This window comes from Notolepis coatsorum (genome assembly GCF_963971535.1).
Source record: "Notolepis coatsorum genome assembly, chromosome: 15".
In the NCBI taxonomy this organism is placed as follows: domain Eukaryota; kingdom Metazoa; phylum Chordata; class Actinopteri; order Aulopiformes; family Paralepididae; genus Notolepis; species Notolepis coatsorum.
This window is the reverse complement of record NC_140179.1, coordinates 59645917-59670012: the sequence shown is the minus strand read 5'-3', so window position 1 is coordinate 59670012 and position 24096 is coordinate 59645917. Positions and strand designations below refer to the sequence as shown.

The following is a 24096-nucleotide window of genomic DNA, read 5'->3' as shown; positions in this document are numbered from 1 at the left end:
AACGCACAATTGGAGGGGGGCTCCCCACCCTCCAGAACATTTACTACAAGCGTTGCAAGGGCAAGGCTAAGAGAATCATTAAAGACTCCAGTCACCCGAACAACTGCCTCTTTGAACTGCTGCCGTCAGGCAAGCGATACAGGAGTCTCAAGGCGAGCACAGAAAGACTCAGAAGAAGCTTCTATCCCCAGGCCATCAGGCTGCTAAACGAACAATGAATGAACACTACACAACAACAACCACCAAACGCACATAGCACACACATCCACACGCACACACTCACTTTAAACAAACACACTGTAGCACCCACTCCACACACTTATAGCACACACCCACTTTAAACAAACACACTGTAGCACCCACTCCCCACACTTTATATTTATGGATGAAGGATTGCACTACAACTCGTACACCTTACTGTAAATTGTACCTAAAATTGTACCTCATCCCATTTCTGCTTTGCACTAGATAGTACTGTACATTAGTACACTGCATAGTATTGTGTATTGTATATTATATGGTAACTCAGAACATTGTACATATGTCTATACCGAACACTGTGACCTCATTTTCTTCTTCTAAATTCATGCTATATTATGTTATTATGTTATTTGATACTATCTTGTCTAGCACAGTCTCTGGAGCGTAACAGTAAGAAGCATTTTGTATGAAAGTATTCTGTACTTCTGTATGACAACTATTAAAGAACTTGAACTTGAACTTGAACTTCAAGGAATTCCAGGCCTTGACTTTCTTTTTCTTTTTTATCAAGCACTTTAAGCACTTCAAGGACCTTGTGTGAACCCTGCGGTTAGTTAATGCTCAGCCATGTTTTCCACGGAAGTCCATATCAGGAGCCTCCACACAGATGACAAAGCAATGAGGGGGAGAGAGACTATTGAACTTGAGCGCTGTTTTTTTATTTATTTATTATGGAAATCTACAACAACAAAAAGCTCATCCGGGTTCACTGCTTGCTTAAATTTAAATCCTTTCACTTGAACCTTTTCCGTCTGAATAATTTGTCTGATAAAAAGCTTGAAGAAGGAATCTAGAATGAAGTCAGGGTGTGAGGTCTTAGTAGATCATTTACACTGGGAGAGAGCAACATAATTACTGTTACGCAAAACATTGAAACGGTGAGACTTTCTAGGAAGCCACTTTCTCAAGACAATAGGCTACTGTTGGGTTAGTGTCACCTGAACACACAACATTCAGTCAACATTCAGGCAACCCGCCAACAGAATGACATCACGCGGAGGAGGAAGCTAGGTCAAATGTTCAAACAAAACATGTTTGGCTGTTGTTTCGTGGCAACGAGAGAGATACTGGGGTTGGGAAAGGTGTGTCATCATGTGACGGAAAAGAAGAAGGGGGGGGGGGGGAGGCGGAGAAGGTAACAAGATTCAAGAGATGTATTTGTCACATACATACACGAGACATGTAGTGAAATGAAGGTGGCCATGCCCGCCTCGATTGTGAAAAAAATATATACAAATTATAATAGAATAAAATTGAATAGATAGACATGATAAAAGGTACTAAGATAAAATACAATACAATGCTAAGCTTACGAATTAAAGATAATGAGTCCTATATACACTACTATACAATATACAGTTATGCTATATGCAGGGACCGAAACTAAAGCCCGCCGCCAGCCACTTAGAGGGCTGTAGACGTGTAGTTCATAATTTCATAACGATACTCTTGTGCGAGTACAGATTATAGCCGCTCGTCTTTTTTTTCTCCGCCGCGAGATCGTTAAAAAACTACAAGTCCCACATCGCACTAGGTCCAATCACAGTAGAGTGACGTGCTGGTTTCATGAGAAAAAAAGCAAATGACCAATCGGAAGCCATCATTTGGCTTGTTTACTTCATCTGCTCTAGTCTATATCGGACCTCCAAGAGCTAACGTTACTGTTTAAACAATGACCCAGTCAACTATTCACTTTTAGTTTAATACATGACGAGGCATTGTCTAACGGTATCTAGCTGGCTAGCTACTGATAGCTGCTGATATCAACAAATGCTCCAGCAATAGTCTACTCGAGTGCATAATACCTCCGGTCCCTCGTTAGCTAGCTTAGCTAGCTCACGTTGATCCATATGTCCCAGTAAACTAAATTGTCTTAACGTTATCTACCGGGCTAGCAGTAGCTACAGATAGCTCCTGATATCAATGTCTTATAACTAGGGCTGTCAGTTTATCGCGTTAATTAGATTAATTAATTACACAGCAAATTATCACGTTATGAAAATTAACTCAAAATTAATTACACTTTTTTTTTTTTTTTTTATCTCATTCATTCCAGAAGAACGTAGAATACACATTTATACTTTTTTTTATATGGTCCATTTGCATGTTCTTGGTATCTGATTCTAGGTCCATCTATGTATTCCCAGTGTCAGAAATACTGTGTCTGTTACTAGGCTTGAGTAAATTGTAATGAACCAAATGAGAATATCAATAAAAAATGTTGTATCTTTGACTGTGAATAGCACCATGCTCAAATTGACCAGACCTGAAAAATCTAAGCACATTAATCAATGGAAGATGATTCAACAGAAGGTTTTGTAGATACAGTACTATGAGGGCAGACGTTCCACTCTACTGGTTAAAATTACTTACTCGTGAGTAGTACGTTCGTTGATAATGAAAGATTATGTCCACAGCCACTCCAGTGTAAAACAAAGATATCCAACTGGATGGTCCACAGATGCACTGACCTGGCTGAGAGAATTGTTGATCTTTGATGTTCTAGAATGTTCAACCATGACATCATACTGTGACATCACAAATGTTCTAGAATGTTCTATTATGACAATTATATAATACAATAACCTAAATATACCTTTGGCTCCTACAAGTACTGAATTCTGCCATCCGGACACATGCAATTTGAAATATGATTATAGAATATAGAATATCAGGCATAAAATGGTTATGCGATTAAAATGTGATTAATTAGATTAATTAATTACAAATCCTGTAATTAATTAGATTAATTATTTTAATCGCCTGACAGCACTACTTATAACATTGATTGAATGCGTATTCTAGCTGAGGGCATGTTGAATGTGATTTGACAAAAGAACGGTAACGTTATAAATAGGTCCAGCTGCATCGCCGGAGAATCCTTGCATGCTGAATGTAGGGTCTAGCTGAATATAGGGTCTAGCTGCAGGGCCGGAGAATCCTTGCTGGAGCTGGAGGCTACTCAAGTATACACACAGACAGTGGAGCTGTTTGCAGATAGCAAGCATTTTGACTTATTGCGTGGTGGCGATGTCTCGCAGATAATACAACTACAAGTATGATTATATAATATATATTTTATTTAAAAAAAAAAATTTTATATAAAATATATATATATTTTTTTTTAATCAAAAAAAATTTGGCAGGTAAGAAATATGCTTGGCGGGTAGACTCTTCCCATCTACCCGCCACTGGCCGGTGAGTCAAAAAGTTAATTTCGCTCCCTGGCTATATGTAATACTATACTAACGTCGTTCTTCGTCAGTGCGGACAGGACGGTCTGAGCCCTTGAGAACATGAAACCGGCCCAGAGCTCTGGCCATCTCAGTCTGCCTCACCGTCACTAGGAGTTCTCTCTCTTACCTCAGATATGATAATAAGGTGTTATCTGAACTGGTTACACCGCTCCTAACAACACCCTGCAGTGGTAATAATAATGGCAGGTGCCACAAATTACATGCTATAAATGCAGGGGTGTAAAGTACTTCATTACAATACTTAACCCTTTCACTGCCACACTACAGAAGGTTAACCCTTGTGATAGTAAAGGGTTAACCTTCTGTAGTGTGGCAGTGAAAGGGTTAACCGGCTGTTGTGTGGCAGTGAGTGAAATGGTTAACCGTCGTATGGTAGTGCGGCAGTGAAAGGGTTAAGTACTGTTTTGGGGGATTTGTACTTTACTCGAGTATTATTAGGTTTGTATACTTGTACATTTACTAAATTACATTTCAGAGAAAAAATACAAATTTTTTACACCTTACATTTAAAATGCAGACCTACAAAGTGCAAAGTACAAATCTCGCAGGTCCAACTATTTTAATTAGTATATTTGTTTCTCTGGCCGAACTAACGTTAACCGGTTAACGTTATTAATCCTGTGGCCGCTCTTTATTTAAAAACAGCCAATCAAATCCCCATCAATGGAAAATGAACCCGCCCATACCCATGCTGATTGGTCCTTGTGCAAGACTAGAAAGCAGGGATCTTTGATTAAACACCTGCTATCAGAAGAATGTTTTTACTGGAACTTTTTAGTACTTAAGTACATTTAAAAGTAGACACTTTTTGACTTTGACTCAAGTGTGTTTTTAGCCAGATACTAAAGATTTTATTAGTTGGTACGATTTTGAGACGGTACCCATAGTTTCACTTAAGTATAATTTCTGGGTAATTTTCACACCCCTGTATAAATGACACAACGTGGTTGGTTGTGAACAACACCTGTGTTTGGGAATCGGAATTGTGCAGCCTGTCAAGTCGTAAAGTAACGTGAGGATAATAATAACACGGCCGTTGTCAAACACAAAGTGAGCATATTTGAGTGTGTCAGACTTGCTGTTAAACCACAGGGGAGAACACAACAATACCCGTCTGACCGGTTATCTATCCCCGGCACTGGTCATGTTCCAGTCACACAGTAACCAAAACAGACGTGGATCTGAGCACTGCTGCTGTCAGCTGCATGATGCTGATGATAGGTGTGGTCTGTTCAACTAAAAGTCCTGAGAAGCACTGCCCTTTCCATCTGAATCCCATGCACTTTAGATTTGGCACGCTTGGCAGGCTGGCAAGCGTAGGACTCGCGGTTCGAAAACCAGGTTGAGGTAGAGGTTTCAACTAGGGATGCTCGATATTGGCTTTTTTACCGATACCGATATTCCGATATTGTCCAACTCTTAATTTCCGATACCGATATCAACCGATACCGATATATGCAGGGTTTCCCCCCCAAAAAACTGAATAATTTCAGGTAACTAATAATTTCACTGGATGCATTCAAAAGGCTTTCTAAATGTAAGCATTATCTGTGCAAAATATGATCATTAAAAAAGTAAAAATTAACATTACATATCTCTTGTTGTTGAATTAAACCAACATGCATACTTTTGACAATAAATAAAATAAGAATTGGTTCTTACTTGCTTGCCTGGGTAAATAAAGGTTAAATAAATGTAAAAAAAAAATATATATATATTGTTATTGTTTTTTTTCTTCTTTTTTTACCAATACCGATATTTTCCGATATCACATTTTACTGCCGATATCGGCCGATAATATCGGTCGGCCGATAATATCGGACATCCCTAGTTTCAACCATAGAGACCGGGGATGTCTCACTGATTTATAAATATAACAGATCCGTCATCAGGAAGTGAATTCCTGACTGCTCTGATCATCCTCTGTGTCGTCTCTATACTTGATCGACCGCACTCAGGCAGATGACCTACACTAAAAATAAACAGTTTTCTAAACTCAAAGAGTAACTAGTCTGCACTTCATTTATTTTCATTTGGTGGTCTACGCTGTGTTTTTATTTTTACGTGTGCTGTGTTTTTAATGTGTCAGGTTAATGGGTTCATAGGCCTACTTGGCTGCGTAACAAATGTGCCATTCTGGGACAATAAAGTTATTGAAAAGTGACAGTCCTTGCTAACACAAACGACACCTGCACAGAGCGGGCAAACAAAACAGTCAAAGGGAAGAGGCTATATTGTGGATGAAGGAAAACTAAGAAAGGTTAGGTTTGATTAGGGCTGGGCGATAAAACGATAACGATAAATATCGCGATAAATTATTTCCTCGAAATAAACATGAAACGTGGTCGCAAAGTTTCGATATATCGATTTTCCAAGTTTGGCTCCGTTCAGCCTCGGCTCAGCACACTCACTAACAACAATGACGTGCTTACGCACCACAGCTCCAGATGTGCTACTGTTTTGGTTTAGGACTCAAGCCCTTTGGTAGTGTGGCAGTGAAAGGGTTAACAGAAAAGCTGTGATAAACTGGTCAGTCAACAACCATATATTAAAGAGAGAAGCCGTGATAAACTGGCCATCTGACGGGTGCTTCATGGCATGTGAGGCTGTTTTGTAACGGACTCCACTAACGTTTCAACTCTGCTCATAGAGTTACAGCCTGGCGATGGCGGCTGGAGCGGGAATGTGGCTGGGTTTCCCACAGAGCTCCGGCCGACAGAGGGAGTCTAGACCCCCCTCTGTGCGCCCTTTCAAACTGAACTCCAATATGTGTCTGTGTGGAGCGTTCAGTCGTGTGGCCTTTTGCTTTACACATAGAAAAGGAGGTTTGAGGAGGAGGTCCTATACTGGCTCTAAAACTAGAAGAAATAAGGTTGAAGGCAGGGCAGTGGAGCTGGGGCAGGTGGGGGAGGGGTGGGTGGGCGCTGGGGCAGGTGGGGGAGGGGTGGGTGGGTGCCTGGGTGGGCAGGGCAGTTGGGGGGCGGGGGCAGGAGTCTTGTGGGTGTTAATTTTCTAGAATTTTTTCATGAACTTTGTAATCTTAAAAATGTGAATGAACAGATAAGAAAAGAAAAAAAAGGGAGTTTTGAAGAAAGACCAAAACAACGTCATATCCCCCCCCCCCCCCCCCCCAGCCGTGACTTCTCTTCGGTTCAAAGACCGCCTGTTTCCCGTCCAGGAGCGGTGGTTCCTGTGATTGTACCGCGCTCCCCGCGGAGTGCAGCGTGATACTCAGAACGCCCTGAGATCAACAGGTGACACACCGTGACTCCCATCACACGAACCACAGCGTCAGGAAGTTCCCAAAGAACATCCCTTTATATTTGGAACTCTGGAATGTATTACAACCTTTTGAACCTGGCGACACGCGGCAATCTATTCTGAAGATTTTAAAATAGACGTATATTTAAAAAAGGAAGACGCCAACATGGGAAATATATAATATATAATTATATATATGGGAAATGCGCTTGCCGTCGGACTAGCTAGCCTAGCCTGGGAGCAGTGGCGAATCCTTATGGAAGCCAACGGAAGCCAGGCCTCCCTATCAAAATATGAATTAATATCAAATATGAAATATGAAAAAAAAAAATATATATATATATATATATATATAAAAAGAAATTAATATAGTTTACATTCTTTTTCATCTGTGCATCTGTGTTATAATATATATATATATATATATATATATATATATATATATATATATATATATATATATATATATATATATATATATATATATATATATATATATATAAATGTCTCCCTCTTCTCCTTCTCACTCTCTCTAACACACTGTCAGACTCACTATGCTCACTGCAGCTAGAGGAGAGGCAGGGGGGAGGTGTCTTTCTCTAGCCTCAACCATGTGATTCATGTATGTAGAGTCCAAAACCGATACTAGCCAATCAGATTCGAGCTGACTGCCACACCTTAAAAGTTTAAAACGGGGCTGTGAGCAGAATAATTAGTCTGGCATCCCCTCTGCACACCTCCCCTCTGCACTCTGAAAATTTTATTAACCCGTGACTGCTCCCACGGGCCGAATATTGCCCCGATCCTCGCGAGATTAAATCCACGGGTACCTCTCGGCGTGCCGAAGCTTTTCCTAAATCACTTCCATCATCGAAAACGAGGGGAAAAGGTCGATTGTGGGGCAGGGAAAGAATCCACCGGTAGTGCATCAAAAGGAGGACCATGTGTTTAGTAACTTTTTTAAACAGATCTCAACGTTATTCATGTTTGTATTGACCAACTCCAGGTGGATATTAAGGAACTCTGTATATTGGTTGATGGAACAAAACATTGACCCCTTGACCTTTGAGGTTAATTCACCTTCCTGTTCTGCTTCAAGACCAAGACCTAGCTTTTCTCCCAATGGCAGGCAAAGAATCCTGTTCATCCTACATCTCAAACTCTGTACATCACACAGGGAATAATCCTGTTTAGTTTACATCTCAAACTCTGTACATCACACAGGGAATAATCCTGTTTAGTTTACATCTTAAACTCTGTACATCACACAGGGAATAATCCTGTTTAGTTTATATCTCAAACTCTGTACATCACACAGGGAATAATCCTGTTTAGTTTACATCTCAAACTCTGTACATCACACAGGGAATAATCCTGTTTAGTTTACATCTCAAACTCTGTACATCACACAGGGAATAATCCTGTTTAGTTTACATCTCAAACTCTGTACATCACACAGGGAATAATCCTGTTTAGTTTACATCTCAAACTCTGTACATCACACAGGGAATAATCCTGTTTAGCCTACATCTCAAACGCTGTACATACAGAGTTGTCCCTGTGTTTTAGGCCTTGTCCAGACTAAAACGATTTTGATCTGTTTCGTTTTCGTTTCGTTTTTAGGTTTCCGTAAAAACGAAAACGTCTCAAGATAATAAGTGCATGCCACAAATTCACAAAATAAATGTCTTTCCTGTTCTATTTTGAAAAACTCTGACCGGAAGTGTTATAGTGTCTGTTGCTAGCAGCTTAACTTGTGTCGGCCGGTTCTGTGCTTTTCGAGCTAACGTAACGTCATTAGTTTCCAACGGAGAGGAGAGAAAGACCGCGGCTCACATGCAGCTGAAACTACCTGTTGGAATAAATTAATTGATTGATGTTTAACTTGTCCCTGTGTGTCCAGTCATTTCGACTAGCAAACGTTGTATTTAACGTTACCTCAGGATACCACTGTAATTGTATTTAGTTGGTTAGCTATTTAGCTAATGTGGATTCAATAGCATTTTGAATAGCATCAATGCTAGCTGGCTGGATACAGCTTTATTTACTAAACTATGGAGGCTTTTTAATCGTCAAGGTAAGAAAGGATTTGTCATGATCAACTGAAGGCGTATGCTATGGAACAATATGTGCTTGGGTTTTCAGAAAAAGGCCAGCTATGTGATGCTAATTATTTAGCTAATATTGATAGCATAGCTTGCTGGCTACAGCTCAACACCATGCCATGGGGATACTATTTACAAAATTATGGAGGCTTTTTAATCGCCAAGGTAAGAGAGGATTTGTCATGATCAACTGAAGGGGTATGCTATGGAACAGTTTGCCGGAAAAGCCCGATCAGGCTCAATAGCTTCTGCACCACGAACGCAACTACTCTGTACGACCCCATTATTGTTGTGATGTTGGCTGAGAGTTTGCGCATGCGGGGTAAGGGAGAGGTGGGCCAACGCGTCATCGGTTCAGGAGAACACACATCGTTTATAAAGATGGTGACGCAATGGGGGGCGTCTTCAAAATTGCGCACTCTGGGAGCTAGTATCAAAAAGTACCGTCTTCAGGCTGCCAGAACGCAGTTCCATGTGGCAGAACGATGCAAACGATCAAATACTTTGCCTAAAACGACCAAAATCGTTTTAGTGTGGACATGGCCTTAGATCAGATCCCCAGGTTGAAAGCCATTGTTTTAGTGAAGCTAACGTAACAAACAACGTTTTCCTAAACTATTTACAAGTATACACACACAGACACACACACACACACACACAGAGACAGACACATACATCCCAAACTCATTGCACTTGTGTGGTGTTCGCGTTTTACACAATTATTCAATCGTATCATTTCTCTTTTAGTAAACATTGAGAATGGCTCCCACAGACCAGAACACCTCAAACGTGTTAAGCAAATATGCTGTTATTTATGAGCAGATTATTAAATTCCCTCTCTTTAGCGAACACAAACCCAGGAGCTTATAAAACACGTACAGCGTTGATTCATAGTGATTCACAGCAGGCCGTTTAGCCGTTAGGTCATTCGTCTCAACTAACTCAGTCTAGCTGCTTGTGAAATCGCCTCAATTGTGAGTGGTTTTATGTGGAACAGGCTTCTCCCCTCCAACCCCTATCTCTCTCTCTCTCTCTCTCTCTCTCTGTGGAAATGACCGCAGTCCAGTGTGTGCTGCTGGGCAGGTAGCCAGTTCCGTCACTATGCAGCAGCCAGCAGGATCCAATCCTACATGGTACAGTAAATAGCCCCCATCGCAAGGAGGAGGAGGGGGGGGGGGGGGGGTAGAGGGAGGGAGAGAGAGAGAGAGAGAGAGAGAGAGAGAGAGAGAGAGAGAGAGAGAGAGAGAGAGAGAGCGAGATACACACCGACAGGCCTCCATCCAACCCCAGTCGAGAGAGAGACTAGGGGCTATCTACACGAACGCTGGGTTTAATGTAACCGTGATTGTATGTGCGCAGTTGCACTGTTCGCCCACACACAACCGGGGTTTTGCTACACTGCAACCGCGCTCTTTAAAAATCGGAGTCCAGGGTGAAGTTTTGCGCGCATCCCCGGTTGCAGTGGTTGAGTGTGGGCATAGAAACCGAGGTTATTTCCAGTATGATTGTAACAAACTTTTGTTCGAAACGTATCGTCTGTGTTGAAGAGTGTTGTGATCGACTGATGTCTGTTGTCGCATTCCTGACCTGACGCTCAGAGTAAACCTGTAGCTGCGGCTAAACTAAGCTTACGTGTTGTCAAGTTATTGTTATAAGAAACCCAGTCCAAACTACAACAGTCTGCATCCCCTTAACAATTGTTTGTATTGAGCCGTATTGTATTGTACCCATTCTGCAATCTGTTCAATAAAGTTTTCATCCATTTCTACTCGTGTTAAAAGCGTATCCGTTTTGTTTATTGCACTTTTATTACACTTTGCTGAAAAATAAGTGCTCCATTTCTACTAGCGTTAACGCTAATAGCCTTGATGCTAACTATATACATGGAGAATGCCATTCACATTAGCATGTAGCTAACAACACCAGAGATCTTTTTGTGAGACTAAACTATCCGCTCTTGGTGTTAAATTGTGTTGATGTTGGTTTTGTTTCATCAACAAATGAGAGGCAGAACACAGTGAATGTATCCGTTTTGTTTATTGCACTTTGTTTTCTTGCTGAAAAATAAAACTAGATAAATGCTACGTTGGCTAAATGGCTGTGAGCAAGGAGGGATGTTTGCGTTCCAGGCTCAAGGTCAGTTTCTGGTATTAACCCTAAACCCTTCTGGTTGGTTGAAATGGCCTTCATGTTTGAACTACATCGCCACCTACTGCTTTGGCATTGTACTACATGTATATGACGTCACTCGGTGCAGGGTTTAAACCAGTCGTGTGGACAGAGTTTTATTTTTTTGAATAATAAAAAAAAAACAGTGTCACAAATACCTGTGATCGTGTGGACTGGGCCTAAGAAGATCATTGACTAGGTACAGACTCAGGCCATGGTTAGACCTGTGTTTTTGTGTTAGTTTTGAATACGTTTTGAATACGTTTGCTGTCCCTGTTAGATAGAAATGCCGTTTTGGCAGGAAACGTTTTGGCCCTACTGAAAACGCTAAATTGTGTTTCCGTTTTGGAAAAACGCCAAAAACTCGCCGACAACGTGTCGTGTAATCTGCGCGGAGCCGTTGTTGCTCAACGCCCATGCGCAGTAGATACCCACATCTGCGTGCCCTCACCAACGTCCGGTGACAACAGAGCTATAGCTGCAGCTACCATGTGTTGTCAAGTTATTGTTATAAGGACCCCAGTCCAAGCTACAACAGTCTGCATTCCCTTAACAATTGTTTGTATTGAGCCGTATTGTATTGTACCCATTCTGCGATATGTTAAATAAAGTTTACATCCATTCATTCTGCTAGCATTAACGATTGCATGAGCAGCTGGCTAGCGTTAGCTACCTACCGTAGCTACCAGACCCTGTTAGCTCAGAGCTCATCTTTCAACATAACAAGCATTAAACAAAATGGCCCAGTCATCTATTCACCTTTGTTTAATACACAAGGCGTTGTCTCTAATGTTATCTAGCTACTGATAGCTCCCGATATCATCAGTTTGATGCTGGCTGGCTAACGTTAGCTTCTAGCCACAATGCTATACTGTTATAATGGCATATTCCTATCGCGTTAGCATGTAAGCTAACAAAATCAGCACAGATGAGATTAAACTCCGCTCTTGGTGGTCAATTGTGTTGATGATAGTTTTGTTTCATCAACAAATGAGAGGCAGAACACACAGTGAATGTATCCATTTTGTTTATTGCACTTTTATTACACTTTGCTGAAAAATAAGTGCTGCATTGGCTAAATAGCCGAGGCATTTAAAGATGGCGGCGTGTTGACATTTCTTTGCAGGAAGTGTATTGGCACATTCAAGTTCTGATTGGTTGAAAATTGCCTTCATGTTCGCCACCTACTGCCACCTACTGCTTTGGCAGTGTACTACATCACTGTGCTCAGGTGACAAAACGAAAGTTCTCAGGTTGCAAAACAAATGTCTGACTCGCCTACCGCTACGTTGCGACCTGGAAAAGCGAAACTCATCTTCAAAACGAAACGAAAACATCAGTCAGTCTAACCGCAGCCTCAGCGAGCATAGCCTAGCCATCGAGAAAGGCAGAGAAAGGCCGCCATAGGCAGACCTGGCTCCCAAGAGAAGACAGACTGTTCACCCACTGCACACAAGAAGAGGTTGAAACGGAGCTACACTTCTTAACAACCTGCCCACTATACCAAGACATCAGAGACATGATATACTTCCCACAAATTGCAAACACTCAAAGAGACTTTGAAAACATGGCAAATAACTCAAAGCTCCCATACCTACTGGGAGAAATACAACAATGTGCAAACACAGCAGCAAGATGTGTGAGCTGCTGTGACAAGAAAAGGACTGTCAATCACACAAACAATTCCTTTTTCACTGTACCGACTTCTTCTGATTTCTCTGTTTGATTGTTTTGTTTGGCTTTGGCAATGTAAACGTATGTTTCCAATGTCAATAAAGCCCATTTGAAATTAATTGAATTGAGTGAGAAACAAGGATAGTGTGTAAGTGAGAGAAATATAGTGAGAGAGAGTGTGTGTGTGTGTGTGTGTGTGTGTGTGTGTGTGTGTGTGTGTGTGTGTGTGTGTGTGTGTGTGTGTGTGTGTGTGTGTGCGAGGAAGTGAGAGACAAGAATAGTGTGAGAAAGAGGGACAAGGAGAGTGTGTGAGTGAGAGAAAGAGAGAGAGAAAGAAAGAGAGATCCATTGCAACCCCCACTCAAACCCCAGCAGGCACCCAGGAGAGAGGGGGGGACACACAATACTAGGCCTTGATGGAGAGATAACCGTCTGGCAGCGCTGGGAGCCTGGAGAGTAGTGTGTACGTCACCACAACACATCATCATCACCACTGGTAGACAGAGGCAGGAGAACGAGAGAGTAGAGCCATATGAAATCCGTTTTATTTTTTTCCAAATTCCGTTTTTTCCGTTTTAATATTTCAGAATTCTGTATTTTGCTTTGTACGCTCATTTTACCATCAGAAATAGTGTCTAATAAGTGGGAATGAATAAATTTCCACAATTTAATAAGATATAACAGTCCATTTAATAGGGCTGTCTTAAATACTTCGAAGCTTCGTTCGATGGGCATGGGATTCGAATATGAAAATAAAATTTGATTATTAAAAAATATAAAAATATAAATGATATATATATATTTTTTTGCAAAATCAACTCTGCCTCTCTTTGTTAATTACAACAAGCAATGCTGTTTGTTATTTAAGATGAGGTCGGACTCGGCACTGACAGATTTGTGTTCATTGTGCTGCTTTTATAAAGCCTCAAATGACGGCTTACAATATTTCATGAAAGCAAAGTGTTTTGTTTTGTCTAAGATTTAAAAAGGTTTAAACTTTACAGCACTGACAAAGTTGAACAAAGTGCTGTACAAGTCCCACAAAAAAAAAAAAAAAAAAAAAAAAAATTATTTACAGTTGATTCCATTTGTATTGCTCAATTCCGCGATTACGTCCGCGATTCCGTGATCGCGGATTTCATATGGCTCTACGAGAGAGGGGGAGGGATGTGTGTGTGTGAGAGAGATCTGATCCCAAGAACCATGTATAAGTATAACATTAGATTTTCTGTATTTGAGGCTAAAAAGAAGGCGGAAAACCCACTATCATTATCTAAAGTTTAAACCACAATAATGGTTCTAAAACCTAAACTGTTCAGCAAAAACTTGGTATCGAGAGTCGATAGTTAAAAGTGAATGACTCTGAACAGAAGAATTGTAAAGGATAGGCAAAAAAATAAGCATGTGCTTCAGCCTATTCCTTTTTTCAACAATTGAGTTGGGATTTTGTGTGTGAGCTTACTTTGAATATGAGTCATGACTGTGATTTTTTTCTTTTTGTAAGTCCACACAAGTGTGTTTTTGATTTGTTGTAAACAAAGACCGAAAAATAAACTATTAATTCATTCATTCAAGTATGGCTGCATCCTTCCTTCATTTTCAAACATTGAAGAAAATCCTCCTCCTCAAAATTACTGAATTGAACGTGAACCGAATGTGTTTTTGAGCTGCACACTTTGACCACTAGAACCAGGCTGCACCCAGCCCACTAGAACCCTCCAGCCCACTAGAACCATCCACCAGCCCACTAGAACCATCCTCCAGCCCACTAGAACCATCCTCCAGCCCACTAGAACCATCCAGCCCACTAGAACCATCCTCCAGCCCACTAGAACCATCCAGCCCACTAGAACCATCCTCCAGCCCACTAGAACCATCCTCCAGCCCACTAGAACCATCCACCAGCCCACTAGAACCATCCACCAGCCCACTAGAACCATCCAGCCCACTAGAACCATCCACCAGCCCACTAGAACCATCCAGCCCACTAGAACCATCCAGCAGCCCACTAGAACCATCCAGCAGCCCACTAGAACCATCCAGCAGCCCACTAGAACCATCCAGCCCACTAGAACCATCCACCAGCCCACTAGAACCATCCACCAGCCCACTAGAACCATCCAGCCCACTAGAACCACGCTGCACCCAGCCCACACGGCTCTCTCTCTAACAGCCAAGGTGCCACATGGGGGGGACATGTTTTGTCTGGAGGAGAAGGCCATGTGCTGACCTGGGGTCAGCTGGGGCTCTCGCAAAACACACACAATCAATCTCTCTCTCTCTTTCCACCGTGCCGGGATCCCTGCCGCATCGCCTCAACGCGTCCAGAATACTATAGACCTGTTCGCTGTCCGCGTCAGACTCAGTGTAGCTTGCGCATCGAGAGGGCAAAAGGAATGTAATCCTGGTCAGAACAACGGGGCAGACTACATACTTGCCTTTAAATATAAAGCACCAGCTGATTGGAACAAACTGCCTAGTTCACTCAGATCTCTCACTTCTTACCGGTTATTTAAGATGTCTTTGTTTACTCATCTACAGACTACTTGCACTTGTTACTGATTTACTGTCTTAGGGTTTACAGATCAAACTATACCCACGGGCTGTCAGGCTGCTCAACGACGAACATCAACTTGCCCCCCCCCACATCCCACCCCCGGTGACATAACTCCCACTCCCACATTACAACAATAACTGTGAACCGGACTTGCATTGCTGCACTATACAATACTTCATCCTTTGCAAGTCAACGCCCCCCCCCCCCCCCCCCCCCTCCTTCCATCAACTCACTGGACTGAAATATTTATATTTATTAATTTATTTGCACAAGCACTAAATGCACTTGGAACAATGATGGTATGTTATATATTGGGACATTGGGACATTGATACTTTATTACTTTATTACTATATTACTATTATTATTGACATTATTATTTTGCACATGTTATATCTTATGTTGTATGCCAGTGGTGATGTTCCTAACAAATTTCGTTGTACCAACAATGACAAATAAAGATCTATTCTATTCTATTCTATAATTTTGTCAGCCTGTGGTGGGCCAACCTCGGCAGAGGGTGTATTGTGATAAATGGCCGAAACACCCAATGGGGTCGGGGAACACAACTGAAGATGTGTCGTACTGTTGGTGGCACCACGTGATCATTGCCAAATTCCACCCCACTCCAACCTCATTCAATTGTTGTGCTAAATATTTAGGGATCTTTAACAACTAGTCCTATTAAGAATCCTTGTATTTATATGGGAACATACATATTGACGATCCTCTGGTGGAATCAGTGTGGACTATGGGGGTGAGATTGGGAGAGCGTCTGTCAGTGTATAAGTGTATTTTGTTGTCCTGTGTTTTGTTTTGTTGTATTGTATTGTATGTTTTGTATCTTATGTTAAGGACCCCCTCGAAAACAAGATAGCATATCTCAAGGGGTTTATCCTTCAAATACATTTCAAATCTTTCAATATATATATATATTTGCATTTGTTAGCCATGCTAGCGATCTAAACAATCAATCCATGCCAAAGCTAGATGTAAAAGGTGAAAGACTCACACTCACAGCCATGCTGATTTGACAAAAATGACATCCAGAATTTTTTTGTTTGAAACTACTTTTATTCAGGGGAGTGTCATGGTTTCTCCATAGAGCCCCATTATACTTTTAGTCAGGGGAGTGTCATCATGGTTTCTCCATAAAGCTCCATTATACTTTTAGTCAAGGGAGTGCCATGGTTTCTCCATAGAGCTCCATTATACTTTTAGTCAGGGGAGTGTCATGGTTTCTCCATAGAGCCCTGTCATACTTTTAGTCAGGGGAGTGTCATGGTTTCTCCATAGAGCCCCATTATACTTTTAGTCAGGGGAGTGTCATGGTTTCTCCATAGAGCCCCATTATACTTTTAGTCAGGGGAGTGTCATGGTTTCTCCATAGAGCTCCAGTATACTTTTAGTCAGGGGAGTGTCATGGTTTCTCCATAGAGCCCCATTATACTTTTAGTCAGGGGAGTGTCATGGTTTCTCCATAGAGCCCCGTCATACTTTTAGTCAGGGGAGTGTCATGGTTTCTCCATAGAGCCCTGTCGTACTTTTTTTTAGCGCAGCAGCTCACGCAGGTAGAGGGCAACTTAGTCACGTGACTCAGTTGGTAATGCTGATTGGCTCAAACACGGTATGTTGGAACAGGTCTATTGTCCGGCAGTAACTGTTTTACAAGAAGGGAGTGTTGGACTACTGGACCTTCACGGTGTGTGAGACCAGGTCTACAGTAAAGTGTCTTATAAAACAATGTGACATAGGCCTGTGCCATCTGATGGAGAGAATAGAACCCCAACCCTAGCATGCTCTACATTGAGCTATACATGGAGCCTTAACCCTTTCACTGCCGCACTAACAAACGGTTAACCCTTTCACTGCGACAATACACAGAAGCTTAACCCTTTCACTGCCACACGACAGCCGGTTAACCCTTTCACTGCCACACAACAGAAGGTTAACCCTTTACTATCACGGTAGTGTGATAGTAAAGGGTTAACCTTCTGTAGTGTGGCAGTGAAAGGGTTAACAAAACCATAGTCTTCAATAAGAATGCGTTAAACACTTAGGAAGTGCAATAAGAATGCTGATGAACCCTCAGGAAGTGGAATAAGAATGCAATGAACACTCGGGAAGTGGAATAAGAATGCGATGAACACTCGGGAAGTGGAATAAGAATAAGATGAACCCTCGGGAAGTGGAATAATAATAAGATGAACCCTCTGGAAGTGGAATAAGAATACGATGAACCCTCGGGAAGTGGAATAAGAATACGATGATGAACACTCTGGAAGTGTAATAAGAATAAGATGAACACTCGGGAAGTGGAATAAGAATGTGATGAACACTCGGGAAGTGTAATAAGAATAAGATGAACACTCAGGAAGTGGAATAAGAATGTGATGAACACTCAGGAAGTGTAATAAGAATAAGATGAACACTCAGGAAGTGGAATAAGAATGTGATGAACACTCAGGAAGTGGAATAAGAATGTGACACATGAAATTAAATCTAGTGCTTATACCAGAGAGGTGCTTTTCATTGTATTGCAGATAAGGATGTTAAAAGTGTTGGTGGACTAAGACTAAACTGACCAATTAATATGGAGACTAAGATCACACACACACACCAGGGCTCAACAGTGCGAGCGGTTCACTTGCTTTTGTGACTAAAAATAGATCTGCGTGAACCGGAAAAATTATTTATGAGCACATGTGTGCGAGTAAAGATTACAAGTAAGTACCATGTCACTGAGCAGTGATGTAAGGTGTCTCCTTCCTTAGGTAATAGATAGTCAAATGCATATCATCCACAGCAATGGACCACTGCAACACGTCCGGGATTCTTAAATCATGGGAGAGAGAGCGGGGGAGAAAATGAATGAATGTGGATGAGAGCCTCAACATTAAGTGGTTATAGCTATGACTGTGTGGGTGCTGGAGACATGATCCAATAGACTTTTATACGCCTGAGTCTCCTGAACACGGAGAGACCAATTCCACTTTCTCAGCCGAGCTATAGTCGCTTTCCTGCACCTACTCCAGAACTACGCATGCGCAGATTGTTAATCTGCGCATGCGTAGTTCGGGAGTAGGTACGGAAAAGCGACTATAGCTTGGCCGAGAAAGTGCCGATCGACTTTGGATTGGTCTCTCCGTGTTCAGGAGACTCAGGCGTATACAAGTATATTGGATCATGTCTCCTGCACCCACACAGCCGTAGCTACAACCACTTAATGTTGAGGCTCTCATCCACATTCATTCATTTTCTCCCCCCGCTCTCTCTCCCATGAGCTCAATGTAACGCGGAAGTGCAGTGGTCTATGTTAATTAATTGAATAAGCCTCCTTTGATATATTCCTGTCATAATGCATCAGGATCATGTCATAACAGCAAAAACTCAAGACAGCAAGTTAAAAAAATATACCTTCATGTCACGGTTCACAATTTTTACAGACTATAGAGCCTAAATCTGCCAAGAATGAAAGGTATAGAATAGTTTCGGTTCTTGATATTTAATTTTCTCCCCCACAAAAAATATATTAGAATCGGAAACAGAGATTCGATAATAACCAAATTTGATAAAGCAGAACTAGAACCAGAATTAGGGGTGCACCGATATATCGGTCGGGTATCGGTATCGGCCGATAAGTGCCTTGTTGACTGCTATCGGCCGATAAGCTCAAATGTGCCGATAGCAGTCGCCGATAACTAACCATCCATTTGTGTAGCGTCAAAAGGCAAAAAAAAAAATTCACTCGCGACCTACCTGCACAACGCCCGCCGTCCCCCCCACACACACACAAGCTACTGCATCAAAGTTACTATTTATGATTAACAAGGCATTCGTTTTGTGGCATTAACGTTATATAGTTAGTGTTACACGGACAATAACATCAGCATATTATTATTACCCATAGCAGCAAGGCATTACTCCGAGTCCGTTCATAGCCGGGAGGCAGAAGACTAACGTTACTGGTGAAAATGTGATTTACGTTGGAATACTCCTTTGCCAACTTGCTGAACTTTGCTTGCAGGTCTGCAGCCATTATTACTGGATTAAGAATAGCCCCAACTTTAGCCAACGTAATGTTATGGCTAAACCTTTAACATTAGTTAACCCTAGCTTTCGGTTAGCTGTTCAATGTTAATAACACAACCAAGCGAATCCATCAGAGCTCCCCATCAACACCGCTCTGTCGGGAGGATGGCATTTAAGAAAGTATCTGCTGTTAAAATGACACAAACATTCGTTTTGTGGCATTAACGTTATTATAGTTAGTTACACGTTCAATTACATCAGCATAGTATTTACCCGAAGATAGCAAGCAAGCCGTGCATAGCTCGGTTACATTCCGTTGCTCATTCCGTACCCAACTACACATTCTGCAATCTGTTAATAAAGTTTTCAACCAGACAAATGTATAGAAAGGCTTTGTTTTATTATAAAATTTGTTGCAGTAAAATCATTGTGTCTCGTTTGGCCATCCTGTGGAGCGCGCTGGTCGGCGGGCACTGCCGGGCAGCTAACGTATTAGCTTGTTGTGGTTCTAAGTTTGACTCGCATTCTCGCAAGCAGATCAATGGCGGCATGCCCCGAAGTCGAAAAATGAATAAACGCTTGGTGGTAAGCAGGAGGTGGGTGCTAGCGGTGTGGCGTAATTGGCCGAATCGACTGTCAATCAAAATGGTTCCATTGCATTGGTTGAAAGCTCTGGTTGAGAGAATAGTATCCCGCTGCAGGCCGCCAGAATGGTTCCATTGCATTGGTTGAAAGCTCTGGCTGAGAAAATAGTATCCCTCTGCAGGCCGCCAGACGATACTGGGAGAGGGATCAGTGATACCATAAACATATTTCTTGATGTTTCCTTTTTTAAGTAAGTAAAGAGGCCTACAAATACAAACACACATACAAATATACAGTAGTTTCATTAAAAAAAAAAAAAAATTAAAAAAAAAATTAAAAATACTTATTTTTTGCCACAATTATCGGTATCGGTATCGGTATCGGCCGATTGTGTTAGTTGAACAATCGGTATCGGTATCGGTGGCCAATTTTCATATCGGTGCACCCCTAACCAGAATCAATAAAAATCCAAGCGATACCCCAACTGCTGAAAAACAGTATTGGTACGAAAACGTTTCACTGTGCTCCTGAATTTCTTTGAGTGCTCATAAACTTTTTATTTAGGAACATGTGTGCTCCTTGGAAAAGAGGCCAGCGTGGAACCATGCAGCGCACCAGTTATTACTGTGAACACGACTAATTACTCAGTTAATGATCAGGCTAATCTGACATCATCTGTTGAGGAGAGATGAGTAATGAGATGGGGGAAATATACATGTTTGAGAGAGAGAGAGAGTAGGAGATAGAGAGATTAGGAGCGAGAGAGACTGGGAGAGAGAGAGACAGATAGAGTGAGAGTAGGAGAGAGACAGAGAGAGAAAGAAAGAACGTGTTCAGGAAGTGATGTATACTCCCTGACTCTGGTGGAGAGAGAGAGAGAGAGAGAGAGAGAGACTGGGAGGGAGAGAGAGACTGGGAGAGAGAGATTGGGAGGGAGAGAGAGACTGGGAGAGAGAGATTGGGAGGGAGAGAGAGACTGGGAGGGAGAGAGAGACTGGGAGAGAGATTTGGAGGGAGAGAGAGACTGGGAGGGAGAGAGAGGGGGACTGGGCGAGTGTGTGTGTGAGAGTGAGAGACAAGGAGAGAGAGAGAGAGTGTGAGTAAGAGAGAGAGACCACACACTCCTGGGTAGTTTTCTCAGCTTTGGTAAATGTCCAACAGTGTAAAAAAAATACCATATAAAGCGTGTTTGTTTCCCAGTGCAGAAGTATTGTTATGTCTCTCGTACAACCCAGAGTGACGCTTTTAAATTAAACATATATGTTGTCAAATACTGGACGTATTTGAGCCAGTAATCTTGGACTCAAAAGTATGGAACCCCTTTGGGAAATCTTTCTATAGGTCAATATATTATATATATATACAAAGTTTAACAGAGAACATTGCGCCTACATGTATTATCAATTCGTTCCCACTCTTGATAAACCTGCAAAGCTCCCCAGTGGCCGTCGGTCAAACTAAAAGCGAGGATAGTAACGAGAGTAGTGAGGAGGGTTGAACATTCCCACATCTCTCTTATCCCGCAGATCTGCTCAGCGGAAGAAAAAAAAACGGATTTCAAAACACACGGAATAATAACATGCCGGTTGGAACTTGTAACCAGTTGACACACGGGGGACTGGACAGCCATGCAGGCCCGACAACAATAGCCTCCTATAATGTTGGCCTTACTAGCCACATATTTTCAGCTTCACTGAATGCACTCGTTACAATGGGAGCAACAAAGACCCGCCTGCCTGCGAGCTGCCGCCGGCCGTAATAACCTTATTATCATGGTGGGCCGTTTAATGCGCCGGAGAGCAGAACCCCCCCTCCCCCAAGTCGAAGTTAATTTGTTGTTGTTGATGCTGGGGGGGGGGCATAACAACTGAAGTTGATACTCTCTTTTATTATTATTTATTTCACGCTACCTGGGATAGAGGCTCAGAGCGGGAGGGGTAGCGCACAATAGCCTCGTCCCCGTACGGGACAGGGGGGGGGGTCGGCAGTATGGGACAGGGGGTCGGCTGCTTTATTGTCCCCCAAACCCACTGCGCATGCAGACCGCTCGGCGCTGATCATTGTCCCCCTCTCCCTCTCTCTCCACACGATTTGACATTCAAATGAGATGCAGATTATTATACCCACTTCTACCTCCAAAACAAACCCCCTTGTTCGACCCTCCCTGACTGTTATGTTATTATTACTGCTAGAATAATAAGAACGCGCTATCGCACTACATTTCGATTGTCATTCCCAACTCCGTCGTCTCAGCCTACAGCGATTATCTCACAGTTTTAAATCGTACACAGGTCGTATGTATTAATAGACGGTATATATCACACAAGCATGACAAACAGCAACTTGCATTTCCATAGGGTACTACTACTTATTAAAACCACGGTCATTTGAGAAGTAAATGTGTACCTGTTTTTCTTATCTCTGGTGGTGAAAATTATCCCAACTGAAAAAAAGGAAAGCGCGCAGTTCAGACCCGCTGCGAAATAACGCTCCAAATCCACGGTGTTGTTTTTAATTCGGTACCGGGGAAAAAACTTCTCTCGTTTCCCTCCCAGCACAGAAAGTGTGGACACGGTTCCTCCTCGGTCCGCAGTGCCCGTACGTCTGTGAAGTTTGCAGCGCGATGGCGCAACACACACACACACACACACGCACGCACACACAAGCACAGGACACACACACACACGTACACACACGCACACACACACACTCCGCTCCTCTGTGCCGTGAGATCATCGCCTCCTGTTCCGTTTAAAGGGCCAGTGCCGGATTTTTCCCCCCGTGTCAACTCTTTTTAGTGCAATTCATGACGCACCTAATAATCTGAAATCGGGTTTGAGGTCATTTCGCTAAATGCAAGTAGGCGTTGTCTAGACTTTCTTCAAAATGCAAATAGTGAAAATATGTTTGACATGAGAATAATAGGCTATATGGGGGGACACTGGGCCCCACAAGGCGTTTTAGGGGGACATGGGGTCAAACAAAAGGACACGACTGTTCAACACGGGGCTCAGAGGTAGTTTGTGACTCTATAGGGGAGACCAGGCCACCAGGGTTAATTCTAACGAGGGGCAGTTGTAACACTGAACTGTGAAACCGTTTATGGCAAAAGTGCCCTTGAGCAAAGCTCTGCACGCAAGGGTCTGCACGAGAGACGACCCTGAGCTCTGATGAAGAAATCCAAACACATGTATACACCCTGCAGAATTGTCCCCTAACATTATAATGAAATACAGTGGATATGGAATACGAATCAGAAGATGCAGCATAATTTTAGGAGGGACTACAGCCCCCTCAGCATCTATGGGGCACCGGTCGAGAGAGTGAACAGTTTCAGTATACCTAGTCGGAGTCCACATATCCGAGGACTTGACATGGACCACACACATTGACAGTGTTGTGAAGAAGGCACGGCAGCGCCTCTACTTCCTTAGGCGTCTAAGGAAGTTCAAAGTGAGTCAGAAGATCCTCAATAACTTCTACTCGTGCACAATAGAGAGCATCCTGACTGGTAACATCACCTCCTGGTTTGGGAATAGCGCCGCACACGACCGGAGCAGACTGTATAGGAGTGGCTCGATCAGCCGAATGCACAATTGAAGGTGGGCTTCCCACTCTCCAAGACATGATCTAGCAGAGTGGCCAGCACAGAGAGACTCAGAAGGAGCTTCTATCCCCGGCCATGGCCATCAGGATGCTCAATGACTCTATGCAACACTAAACCATCCATTCTACATTCATTGCACACACATCCACACGCCTTTAACATGAACTTTAGACACTTTTTAACACTACACCATATTTGATCTATTTAATCTATTTATTACTAAAAGATTTACATTTCTACATCATTTCCGCATTTTGTTTGCAGTTTGTACTTTAGTTTTGTATATTGTACATTTAGTTTAGTTGTAACTGCAGCGGTGATGTCATAATAGAACCGGTTAGAACAGGCTAGAATGCCCTGGAACATTGTGATGTCATAATAGATCGCCCATAGTGTAATGCCCTGCTGCATTGTGATGTCATAATAGATCGCCCATAGTGTATAAATAGGGAGACCCTATAAGGTTCGTTCCTTCACTTCTCCACCATCTTCAGACAAGCCACATCGACACCAGAGCTCCATAACTGTCCTCTCATATTGCATGCAGTCAACAAGGTACGGTTGGGGCCGTAATGCGCTTGTAGTTAAG

General features: G+C 42.4%; 1 protein-coding gene across 2 annotated transcripts in view; it reads right to left on the bottom strand.

Annotated features, from left to right (window-relative positions):
- The window catches only part of cdc42ep4b (CDC42 effector protein (Rho GTPase binding) 4b), a 106908-nt gene extending 84417 nt beyond the window's left edge, over positions 1 to 22491 (bottom strand). The window contains exons 1-2 of one of the 2 annotated variants that reach the window (XM_084330688.1): positions 22307 to 22491; positions 13130 to 13220 (exon numbers count right to left, since the gene is read on the bottom strand). The gene's annotated coding sequence lies outside the window, so the exon portion shown is untranslated. The remainder of the gene's footprint in view (positions 1 to 13129; positions 13221 to 22306) is intronic. The other variant, XM_084330687.1, reaches the window with a different exon arrangement.
- Positions 22492 to 24096: the final 1605 nt, after the last annotated feature.